The sequence below is a fragment of the Pseudopipra pipra genome, chromosome 11 (assembly GCF_036250125.1).
Source record: "Pseudopipra pipra isolate bDixPip1 chromosome 11, bDixPip1.hap1, whole genome shotgun sequence".
NCBI lineage: Eukaryota > Metazoa > Chordata > Aves > Passeriformes > Pipridae > Pseudopipra > Pseudopipra pipra.
The window spans coordinates 29,357-41,552 of record NC_087559.1 but is presented as its reverse complement, the minus strand read 5'-3'; the positions used below and the strand labels follow the sequence as shown (position 1 = coordinate 41,552).

At 54.5% G+C, this 12,196-nt stretch overlaps 2 long non-coding RNA genes across 2 annotated transcripts; both read left to right on the top strand.

Annotated features, from left to right (window-relative positions):
* The first annotated feature begins 219 nt into the window (after nucleotides 1-219).
* LOC135420062 (uncharacterized) lies at nucleotides 220-1,330 on the top strand. Its single transcript, XR_010433319.1, has 3 exons — nucleotides 220-258; nucleotides 680-1,194; nucleotides 1,255-1,330. It is a non-coding gene; the product is annotated as an uncharacterized LOC135420062 (long non-coding RNA).
* Nucleotides 1,331-6,489: 5,159 nt separating this feature from the next.
* Nucleotides 6,490-6,998, top strand: LOC135420030 (uncharacterized). Its single transcript, XR_010433297.1, has 3 exons — nucleotides 6,490-6,688; nucleotides 6,801-6,862; nucleotides 6,956-6,998. It is a non-coding gene; the product is annotated as an uncharacterized LOC135420030 (long non-coding RNA).
* Nucleotides 6,999-12,196: the final 5,198 nt, after the last annotated feature.

The window sequence follows — 12,196 nt, the reverse complement described above, 5'->3', positions numbered from 1 at the left end:
GGGACACCTTCCCCTCTCATCCTCAGCTGGATGCTCCCAGTCCCATCCAGCCTGGCCTGGAACACTTGCAGGGATGGGGCAGGCTCAGCTTCCCTGTGCAGTGTGCTCTAATATCTCTCCACTGGCATCCTGAAAAATGTTGTCAGCGTGTTTTGTTGGACGACGGTAAGCAGGACCTGGGTGAAAAGGACATTCTCTGAGGTGCTGGGAGAAGGAGCAGGAACGGGAGCGTGCTGCGGAGAAGGAAAATTCCAGGGGGTGGGTGCCAAGAAATTTGTCCTTCCCTTGCCCTGTGCTCTGCACTTAGCAATGGGTCAAGTGCAGAAGTTTCCTGGGGACCCTGGGAAATGATGCCGGGTCTGCTAAGAAAAGTGGGGCCAAAGGAGCAGGACCTGGGTCTGCGAGCGTGGGAGAAACAAGGGCCGGGTCATCCTCTGCCTCCAGGAGGGAGGGCAGCAGGAAAGGCCACGGACTAAAGCACTGAAGTGCCGTTCCCCAGGGAGCCCCTGCCCAGCACTGAACTTGCTTGTGCACTTGCTGTCCCTTTGCCAGCGGAGCCGAAGCGTCGGGTGCGGGTGCCGGGGGGATGGAGCTGCCAAGGACAAACTGGGAGGGTGTTTGCAAAGGAAGGGGGGAGAAGGAGCTCTTGATGTGCTTTTTTTACTTCTTCATCCCACAGAATTGCCACGAGAGGAAATACTTCAGAGGGGCTCCCCTCCAGATAAGCCCTGAATATGCCAGGAGGTTTCAGCCGGGAGGAAAGGAGCTGTGGAAGAAAAGCAGCCTGAAAATAGCCAGCGGGGATCATCAGGTTTTCCAGGCAAGAAGAACAAGGAGAGAGATGAGGGAATCGGGTTCCAATTCCTAATGATTTGGTGGGTGCAGGAATGATTTCTGTGTGTTTTCCAGTCCCTTTTGATTCCTGAGATGATTTTAAAATGATGGCTTTAGCAATCAACTAAATCGGAGACGTTGTTTTTGAGAGGAAATGATGCCAAATAAATGCAGAGTTTTGGGTCAGTTTTTGGGATGATTTGGGTCATTTTTTGGGGTCAGTTTGGGGTCACTGTTTGGGGTGATTTGGGTCAGTTTTGGGTCAGCTTTTGGGATGATTGGGGTCAGTTTTGGGTCAGCTTTTGGGATGATTTGGGTCGGTTTGGGGTCAATTTTTGGGGAGCACTGGGTGCTACTGGAGTTTGTTGGGGAGCACTGGGTGTTACTGGGGGTTGTTGAGGAGCACCGGGTGTTACTGAGGGTTGTTGGGGAGCACTGGGAGAGAAGATGAAAAATAAAGAGAATAAAAAATAAACGAAATAAAAAAAGGAAATATAAAAAACAAAAGAAAATTTAAAAAAAAGGCAAAAAACCTAAAAAGGAAATAAAATGAAAATGAAATAAAAGAGAAAAAAAAAAAAAGAAAAAAAGAAACCCCTTCTTGGGCACCCCGTTTCCTCTCCTCCCCCCCCCCCCCGAACCGTAAATTGCGGGGTCATCACCCCTCAAATGTGAGAAGGGGACCCCAAAATGTGGGTGAGGGAACCCCAGAGAGCCGAAAAATTGGAGGGGGAGCCGCAGTAAGAAAGCGAAGCCGGGCGGTCGGGCGGCGGGGTGTGGGGGGGAGCCAAGGTGGCGACGCCGGCGCGTGCTCAGTCGTTGGAAAGACGCCGGCGATCACGTGGTAACTGAGGGCAGCCAGGAGAGGGACCGGCGACGCATGCGCGGTGGCTCTCGTGCCGGTGCAGCGCTCCCTGCTCGAGTTAAGGGCCGGTTCCGGCGGCAGGGCGGGACTCGCGGTCTCCCGTCCCTCCCGGGGTGTGTGTGGGGGGAATAACATGAAGATTTTTTGGGGTGAAAGCGCAGAAATTAGCGAGGAGGGACGCTAATTTGGGTAAACCCGGTCCCCGGAAGTAGAGAGCGACCGGAAGTCCTCCAAGGCCCCGTCCCAGAAGTCCGCCAAGCCCACAGTAAAGATGGCGCCGCCAGGACCGGAACGACCACACTAAAAATGGCGGCCCCTGCCCGGAAGTTTGCCCCGACGCCACACTCAAGATGGCGCCGCCAAAACCGGAACTTAGCCGAGGCCACACTAAAGATGGCGGCGAGAGGCCCCCTCGCTTTAGAGAGGTGTCTATCCTGTTGCCTGACCTCCGCCGCGACCCGGACCCCCGCCCCGCGCCCGCAGCGCCGTCTCGCCGCGCCGCTTCCCGCTGTGGGGACGGGGCGGGGCGCTCGGCGGCGCCGGGCGCGGGCGGCAGGTTCGTGGGCGGCGGCAGGCACCGGCGAGGGCAGCCCCCGTCTCGGCGCCGCGGCGCGCGAGGACCTCAGGCGCCCACGCCGCGCCGCCCGCTCGCCCCGCTCTGCTCCCGCTCCCGCTCCCGCCCCCGCCGTGCCCTGGAGATGCTATCGGGGCTGCGCCGCCGCCTTCCCCCCCGGGAGCGACCCACGGCGGCAGATCCGACGGAGATCGTTCCCCGGGGTAAGCTGGGCGTGGCGGGCGGGCGCGGCCGCCTGTGGCTCCACCCGTCCCTCTCTCCCCTCCCATGCGGGACAGCCCCAGGTGTGGGCAGTGAGGCTGACAAAGAGGCGGGACAGCCCCAGGTGTGGGCAGTGAGGGTGACAAGGGGCGGGCCGTGCTCGGTGGGGCCCTTTTTATGGGGAGCTTCTGCAGGAGAGCAGTCGATCCCAGGGAATCTCTCAAGCAGTGATGGTGAGAGCATCTCGCAGGGGCTCGGGGAAGCACCTGATGTACCCGGATTATCGCTTGAGGAAGGTGCCGAGGGATGAGCCCTGTTCCAGGAAGCAGCGCAGGAGAGGGGAGCAGCGCACGTGGACAGGTGGGAGAGTGTTGGGGTGCAGAAAACATGCAGCTCAGACTAGAGGAAGACCTTGGAAGTTTCTTTTATTGATACAAACGTGCAAAGCAGAGAGTGAGGTGGAATATAAACACTGTAGGTGCTCGGGCAGGTGAACCAGGACTTAGGAGAGGAAATCGCTTTCCTCAGCACCTAAAGTTCCAATTGCCTCTCTCAGGAGCAGTCGAGAGGAGTTTCTACTTTGGGGCTGGTCTCCAAAGGTAGGCACCTGAAACTGCTGTGGGAAGCTTACTGCCGTAACCAGACAGTAATTTCCCCTGATATTTTAGCTACTAAACCCAGTGAGTTTTATTTCCTCTGTGCAGAGCTCTCCACTCTCATTTTAAGGCTATTTTCCCCGGTCCTCACCGCAGGACAGCGGCTCTTTCCCGGTTCAAACCTCGGCACAGCCACCGAACCGGGCGCGGGTCCGTGGAAGCACTTCCTGATTCTCGTTATTACCTCACTCCACATCCCCCATCGCGAAGCACCCCGGGAGCTCAGCCCAGCAGCGCGGGAGGGTCCCGGCAGCCCCGGGGCTCCTTGCGGCCCCCTCCGCGCCTCGTTCCGGTACCGCCAGGCTCACCCTTGTCCCGCAGGTAGGACGCGGCCACGCCGCGCTGCCCCAGCCCGCGCCGCGCCGCTCCCCTTCCCGGCGCCGCAGCCCGCGCCGCGCCGCTCCCCTTCCCGGCGCCGCAGCCCGCGCCGCGCCGCTCCCCTTCCCGGCGCCGCAGCCCGCGCCGCGCCGCTCCCCTTCCCGGCGCCGCAGCCCGCGCCGCGCCGCTCCCCTTCCCGGCGCCGCAGCCCGCGCCGCGCCGCTCCCCTTCCCGGCGCCGCAGCCCGCGCCGCGCCGCTCCCCTTCCCGGCGCCGCAGCCCGCGCCGCCCCGCTAACTCCCGCCATTCTGCTCCAGTCCCTCCGCTCCAGCCCCTACCCGAATCCAATACCAACCCTAAATCTAATAGCAACTATAATACCTGCTCACGTTAGGAGTCCTTTTCTCTGTCAGGCTCTTTACCTATCCTGATTTTAAGTCAGAGATGCAAAACAGGTGCTGCTGCTCCCAGAGCCTTTATACTGTCTTGGATTGGGCTGCTCCCTTTCTCCCGGGGCCTCAAGGGAAGGGAGGTGGGCACGACCAGGGGTATATTAACCCCAGCCTTTGGTCAGGGAAGTCATTCAGCAGGCAGGCTTCAATGGGATAAGAGCTCTCCCTTTCTTTCATTTAATGGCACTTCTCAAGCTATTCCTGCTTTATTAAAGCATCAGCTTTGGTATCCAAAGAAGCAGAGCTGTATATGGTAATGAAGAGGATTACACTCACATGCAGGGTTTTTAAATTTAATAACTTGGTGTTGCTAAGCTGCTTTTATAATTGGTTATCTCTTTTTCTTTTCCTTAGGAGCCTTGCATATTTTGGGATTTCCTGATCATCTCAACTGCAGTTTGGCATTTTTTCACCAGTGTTATCCAGTCCTCAGGTGAAGCTGCTCTGTGTTGAAGATGTTACAGACACTCAGGTTTGCAAGTAGTCAGTGGGGGGTTACAGCCCACAGATAGAGTGAGGGCTGGGGTGCCAGTTAGGAATTGCTAGGGGTTTTTTGAGGTAGTATGGGTGGAAAGCAGTGTCCAGGAGCCCCCTAAATGCCTGTGAAGGCACCCACTGACTTTTCAGATGTGCTACTTAAGTTTTCTTCTCATTCACCCAGATATTCTGTGCAATTACAGCTGCAGTCTTTGGCTGCAGGCAGTGACCCTGGGTGGTTTGCCTAAAGAGAAGGGAGACTCTTTGAGCTCTCCCCATCTATCTGGGTGACTTTGGTTAGGGTTTCTTTACCATGTCAGAGGGGTAGGGTGTAAAGCAGAGTTGAACAGAACAGAGGCCAGAGGAGCAGAGCAAGAAGGTGGGTCATCACCTGACATCAGCACAAAGATGTGGCTTTTAGCTCCACGTTTACTTGTGTGTTAAGGATTTTGTTGTTTGGGTTTGTTTTTTCTTTGTTTTCAGCTGCAGAGCCCTGGGCCCAGGAGGCTCTAGGCACTGGAGGGGAGGTGGTCCCGGTGAGCAAGGTGAGCATTGACTCCAGGACAGAACTAGATGGTCTTTTACAGGTGTTGTGGTAAATCTGTGCACATGCTTTGTTTCTTGTGTTTTCCAGGGGTTCTGCCACCTTCTAACAGACAGTCCAGTGCTTCAGGGCCCCTGCTGGTAAGAGGTCACTGTGGAGGAGAGGTAGGTAGGAGCTACCCCAGGAAAGGCATCCTTTCAGGCAGTACCTCAGTCTGTACATTTGCCTTTGGCTTTTTTACTTTGCAGAGAATGTGTGCAGCCTGAGAGGGCCGGAGCCACCTGCCAATTAGGTTTGATGGTCTTCAGCTGTCCTTGTGAGTAATCTCCTAGTACTACGAGGGTCATCAATTAAGGCTGGACCTTTCCCAGTTGCAGGTGCCATCCAGCCTGCCTTTGGCAAAGGAGGAGCATTGAGGTTGAGTCGGGGAGGTAGGGAGTAGGTGCTGGCGTCTCCCTTACTTTCAGAAACACCCATAACTTTTTTTCTCACTCCCCCAGGTACGGCACACGGTGACGGCAGCAGCCTCTGACTGGGATCAGAGCCAGTGGCCTGAGAACCTCTCAGCTCAGGGGAGGGTGAGTAGCCAATTGCAGGGTTATCTCCCACGTGCTGCCCAACTCTTGTGTCAGTTTCTGTTTTCTTTCTCGTAGCCAACCGAGTCAGTGATCTCACAGGACCCTCTGAGCCAGCTGGGCGTCCTTCCTTCACATCGAAGATGGATTCACATCCCCAGCTGTGGGAAAGATAAGTGGAGGACTCCCACCTGGAGAGGGGATGAGAGCTGGGTCCAGTTTTATGGTTAGGAGGGAGGGATTTTCAAATGAGCCCAGGGGAAAGGGTCTGCCCTAACAGGCCCTTGGCACACATAGGAGGAGCAGTTTACTTTTCATCATGGAGTAGGATGTGCAGGGCAGAGCTGTTCAGGTCTGTGTCATGTCCTTTGTCCAGTCTGTGTTTCGTGTCTTACTATTCACAGTCACCACATCTTTGCTTTCTGCCCTCAAAGCTCTTATCTGAGGCATCATTCCTAGGGTCTTGAACCTCTGCACTGCCCAGCCCAGTGCCCATACCATCCGTTCTTTGTCTCACTAGCTTGGATGTGCATCAGAATCGCATCTGAGAAGTGTCAGGTCAGGTGTCTTTTACAGCCTCCTTACAGGTTGTATCGGTGGCTGTGCTGTGCAGTCATCTCTTGTAACCGCCTGGGATTTCTGAGAGTTTAAGAAGATTCTGAACATAGCCTTGTCTCCCATCCATCTTAGCAATTTTGTAGGCAGTTCTTGTCCCAGGCCATTCTGTTAGAGTGTCTTTTCAGGCTCCCCAGAGCCTCCTCCGTTCAGTCTCACCGTATCCTCCGTCTTCTCGTGCGGCAGCACATCCATTTTGGCGTCGTTCCTTTCTCAGAGTTCTCTCTCCTGGTTGCACCACAGCACTTGTCTGGAAATGTGTCCTTGGAGTTTGTGTTGGGCCTGGAACTGCTCTGCCCTGCAGTGTAGACTTGGGGGTAGGTGGAGTAGAAAGGAGACTTCCCGGTTACCCCATGGATAGGCTTAGGCACTGAGGACCTTAAAGTTAGGTCAGTGTTTGTTTGTGCAGGTTGTCTTTGGACCCCAGAGGGCTTGTCTAAGGAGAAATTAGAATTGCACAGCAGCTAAAGTCCCCCTGTATATATGGCTGACTTTGGTAACTCATTTCTTTGCAGTGTCAGAGGGACTGGATGTAAAGCAGAGATGAACAGAAGAGGCTGGAGGAGCACAGTCAGAAGGTGGGTTGTCATGTGAGGTCAGAGCCAAGACATGACTTTTGGCCCTAGGGTGACTTGATCATTTGGATGGTTTGGTGGTTTAGTTTTGTTTTTTTTATTTTTTTTTTTTAAGATGCAGAGCCCTCAGCCCAGCAGATGACAGGCACCAGAGGGAAGGTGAGCCTGGTGAGCAAGGTGAGCAGTGACTGCAGGACAAAACTAGCTGCTCTTTTGCAGGTGGTGTACTTGTGGTGAAACTGTGTACATACTTGTTTTTTTGTTTTCCAGGCAATGCACCGACTTCTAACATACAGTCCAACGTGACGGGGACCCTGCATGTAAGAGGTCACGGTCAAGGGGAGTCAGACAGAAGCTGCCATGGGAGCAGCAAACTCTTGGGCAGTATCTCAGTACTCACACTTGCCTCTGGGTTGTTTTGCAGGAGACGTACGAAGCCTCACAGGGCTGAAGCCAACTCACAGTGAGGTGACGGACACGGTTTGGTCCTCTGGAGCTGTCCTTGTAGGTAATCTCCGAGTATTGAAAGGATCAGCAATGAAGGATTGAGCTTTTTTGATTGCACGTGCCATCCAGCTAACCTTTGGGAGCAGATGAGCGTTGGAGGTGAGTCGGGGAGGCAGCAGGAGGAGCAGGAATCCACTGCAGCTATAGAGATGCCCTCTAATTTTGTCTCTCTCTCGCTCATGTGTCCCAGGAGATGATAGCACCTTGTCCAAGTCTGGTCAGAGCCAGTGACACGAGGACCTGCCTCGGTGACAGTGAGTTGAGGGATCGTGGGGGCTGGGGCCACGTGCCTCAGTACTCAGATCTGGAGTCTGGTTTTCTTTCTTGCAGTTGACTCCGAGTACTCTGATGATGGCAGGAACCTCTGAGGCAGCCCAGGTGCCCGTCCTGTGCATCCAAGATGGATTGGCATCCCCTGCTCTTGGCAAGATAAGTGCAGGGCAAAGCCCCAGAGAGGGGTTGGGAGTGGGCGCAAGTCTGTGCCTGGCCTGGAGGGATTTTTGAAATTAGTCTGGTGCAGGGGGTATCCTGTGACAGGTTATTTGGACGCATCAAAAGAAGGGCTTACTTTTTATCATGGGATTCCTGTGTGCAGGGCAGAGCAGTTCTGGTCTGTGTCACATCCTTTGTCTCATCCCTCTGTTTTGTGTCCTTCGTCTCTTAATTGTGTCACATGGTGTGTGTGGTCACAGGTGTGGGGTGTCTCACTTGGGGTCAGCATGGACCTGCTCTGCCCTCCTCCGTGGATCAGTGGGTGGATAGAATATTTCTCAGTCTCACATGAACATGTCAGTTCCCTTAGACAGTGGAGCCGATGGCTGTCCAGTCTGTGAGCAGGATGGTCTTGCAATGCCCTGCTTGGGTGTCTAGAGTCCCGGCTAGGTAGAGTAGGAACCAGTGTCTAGGATGTAGAGGTTTTTGGCTTTCGTTGTGAGCAATCCCTAAATGTTTGAGAGCTGAGTGTTTGAGCATTTGCCCATTTCATTTGCAGGGGCAGTGTTGGGAGCAGCTGAAGAGAGAGGAACCTTGTAGGTGAGTTGGGGAGGCAGCAGGAGGAGCGGGGATCCACTGCACCTTTAGAGATGCCTTCTAAGTTTGTGTCTCACTCATTCAGGTATCCTGGAATGTGACATCCACAGTGTCCGACTCCGGTCACGGCCTGGGTGCTGGTGAGTAGTGGGATCACTGTGGTTTGAGCCCCATGCCACACAACTCACGTATTGCTTATGGTTTTCTTTCTCGCAGTTGACGCCGAGTAGTCTGACGATGGCAGGAACCTCTGAGCCAGCCCAGGTGCCCCTCCTGTGCATCAAAGCTGGATTGGCATCCCCTGCTCTCGGAAAGATAAGTGCAGGGCAAAGACCCAGAGAGTGGTTGGGAGTGGGTGCAAGTATGTGCATTGCCTGGAGGGATTTTTGCAACTAGTCCGGTGGAGTGGGTATCCTGGAACAGGTTATTTGGACGCATCAAAGGAAGGACTTACTTTTTATCATGGGATTCAGGTGTGCAGGGCAGAGCAGTTCCGGTCTGTGTCACGTCCTGTGTCTCGTGCGTGTTTTGTGTCACGTCCTGTGTCTCGTGCGTGTTTTGTGTCACGTCCTGTGTCTCGTGCGTGTTTTGTGTCACGTCCTGTGTCTCGTGCGTGTTTTGTGTCACGTCCTGTGTCTCGTGCGTGTTTTGTGTCACGTCCTGTGTCTCGTGCGTGTTTTGTGTCACGTCCTGTGTCTCGTGCGTGTTTTGTGTCACGTGGTTTGTGTTGTCACAGGTGTGGGGTGTCTCACTTGGGGTCAGCCTGGACCTGCTCTGCCCTGCTCTGTGGATCAGTGGGTAGATAGAATATTGCTCAGAGTCTCATATGAACATGTCAGTTCCCTTAGACAGTGGAGCCGATGGCTGTCCAGTCTGTGAGCAGGATGGTCTTGCGATGCCCTGCTTGGGTGTATAGAATCCTGGCTAGGTAGAGTAGGAACCAGTGTCTAGGGTTTAGAGGTTTTTGGCTTTCGTTGTGAGCAATCCCTAAATGTTTGAGAGCTGAGTGTTTGAGCATTTGCCCATTTCATTTGCAGGGTCGGTCTTGGGAGCAGCTGAAGAGAGAGGAGCCTTGTAGGTGAGTTGGGGAGGCAGCAGGAGGAGCGGGGATCCACTGCAGCTTTCGAGATGCCTTCTAAGTTTGTGTCTCACTCACTCAGGTATCCCGGAACGTGACATCCACAGTGTCCGACTCCGCTCAGGACCTGGGTGCTGGTGAGTAGGGGGATCACTGTGGTTTGAACCCCATGCCACACAACTCACGTATTGCTTGTGGTTTTCTTTCTCGCAGTTGGCTCCTAGTAGTCTGACGATGGCAGGAACCTCTGCGCCAGCCCAGGTGCTCCTCCTCTGCATCAAAGCTGGATTGGCATCCCTGGCTCTCGGAAAGATAAGTGCAGGGCCAAGACCCAGGGAGTAGTTGGGAGTGGGTGCAAGTCTGTGCCTCGCCTGGAGGGATTTTTGCAATTAGTCCGGTGCAGGGGGTATCCTGTGACAGGTTATTTGGACGCATCAAAGGAAGGGCTTACTTTTTATCATGGGATTCCCGTGTGCAGGGCAGAGCAGTTCCGGTCTGTGTCACGTCCTTTGTCTCGTCCATGTTTTGTGTCCTTCATCTCTTAATTGTGTCACGTGGTGTGTGTGGTCACAGGTGTGGGGTGTCTCACTTGGGGTCAGCCTGGACCTGCTCTGCCCTGCTCTGTGGATCAGTGGGTAGATAGAATATTGCTCAGAGTCTCACATGAACATGTCAGTTCCCTTAGACAGTGGAGCCGATGGCTGTCCAGTCTGTGAGCAGGATGGTCTTGCAATGCCCTGCTTGGGTGTATAGAATCCCGGCTAGGTAGAGTAGGAACCAGTGTCTAGGGTTTAGAGGTTTTTGGCTTTCGTTGTGAGCAATCCTTACATGTTTGAGAGCTGAGTGTTTGAGCATTTGCCCATTTCATTTGCAGGGTCGGTCTTGGGAGCAGCTGAAGAGAGAGGAGCCTTGTAGGTGAGTTGGGGAGGCAGCAGGAGGAGCGGGGATCCACTGCACCTTTAGAGATGCCCTCTAATTTTGTCTCTCGCTCACTCAGGTATCCCAGAAGATGACAGCACGTTGTCCAACTGTGGTCAGAGCCAGCGACCCGAGGACCTGCCTCGGTGACAGTGAGTAGAGGGATCCTGGGGGCTGGGACCACGTGCCACACTACTCAGATATGGTGTCTGGTTTTCTTTCTCGCAGTTGACTCCGAGTAGTCTGATGGTGGCAGGAACCTCTGAGGCAGCCCAGGTGCCCCTCCTCTGCATCAAAGATGGATTGGCATCCCCTGCTCTTGGCAAGATAAGTGCAGGGCAAAGACCCAGAGAGGGGTTGGGAGTGGGCGCAAGTCTGTGCCTCGCCTGGAGGGATTTTTGCAATTAGTCCGGTGCAGGGGGTATCCTGTGACAGGTTATTTGGACGCATCAAAGGAAGGGCTTACTTTTTATCATGGGATTCCCGTGTGCAGGGCAGAGCAGTTCCGGTCTGTGTCACGTCCTTTGTCTCGTCCATGTTTTGTGTCCTTCGTCTCTTAATTGTGTCACGTGGTGTGTGTGGTCACAGGTGTGGGGTGTCTCACTTGGGGTCAGCCTGGACCTGCTCTGCCCTGCTCTGTGGATCAGTGGGTAGATAGAATATTGCTCAGAGTCTCACATGAACATGTCAGTTCCCTTAGACAGTGGAGCCGATGGCTGTCCAGTCTGTGAGCAGGATGGTCTTGCGATGCCCTGCTTGGGTGTATAGAATCCTGGCTAGGTAGAGTAGGAACCAGTGTCTAGGGTTTAGAGGTTTTTGGCTTTCGTTGTGAGCAATCCCTAAATGTTTGAGAGCTGAGTGTTTGAGCATTTGCCCATTTCATTTGCAGAGGCAGTCTTGGGAGCAGCTGAAGAGAGAGGAGCCTTGTAGGTGAGTTGGGGAGGCAGCAGGAGGAGCGGGGATCCACTGCAGCTTTCGAGATGCCTTCTAAGTTTGTGTCTCACTCACTCAGGTATCCCGGAACGTGACATCCACAGTGTCCGACTCCGCTCAGGACCTGGGTGCTGGTGAGTAGGGGGATCACTGGGGTTTGAGCCCCATGCCACACAACTCACGTATTGCTTGTGGTTTTCTTTCTCGCAGTTGGCTCCTAGTAGTCTGACGATGGCAGGAACCTCTGCGCCAGCCCAGGTGCTCCTCCTCTGCATCAAAGCTGGATTGGCATCCCCGGCTCTCGGAAAGATAAGTGCAGGGCCAAGTCCCAGGGAGTAGTTGGGAGTGGGTGCAAGTCTGTGCCTCGCCTGGAGGGATTTTTGCAATTAGTCCGGTGCAGGGGGTATCCTGTGACAGGTTATTTGGACGCATCAAAGGAAGGGCTTACTTTTTATCATGGGATTCACGTTTGCAGGGCAGAGCAGTTCTGGTGTGGGTCATGTCCTTTGTCTCGTGGTGTTTTGTGTCCCATGGTGTGTGTGGTCACAGGTGTGGGGTGTCTCACTTGGGGTCAGCCTGGACCTGCTCTGCCCTTCTCCGTGGATCAGTGGGTAGATGGAATATGGCTCCGAGTGTCAGGTGAACATGTCAGTTCCCTTAGAGAGTGGAGCCGATGGCTGTCCAGTCTGTGAGCAGGATGGTCTTGCGATGCCCTGCTTGGGTGTATAGAATCCCGGCTAGGTAGAGTAGGAACCAGTGTCTAGGGTTTAGAGGTTTTTGGCTTTCGTTGTGAGCAATCCCTAAATGTTTGAGAGCTGAGTGTTTGAGCATTTGCCCATTTCATTTGCAGGGGCGGTCTTGGGAGCAGCTGAAGAGAGAGGAGCCTTGTAGGTGAGTTGGGGAGGCAGCAGGAGGAGCGGGGATCCACTGCACCTTTAGAGATGCCCTCTAATTTTGTCTCTCGCTCACTCAGGTATCCCAGAAGATGACAGCACGTTGTCCAACTGTGGTCAGAGCCAGCGACCCGAGGACCTGCCTCGGTGACA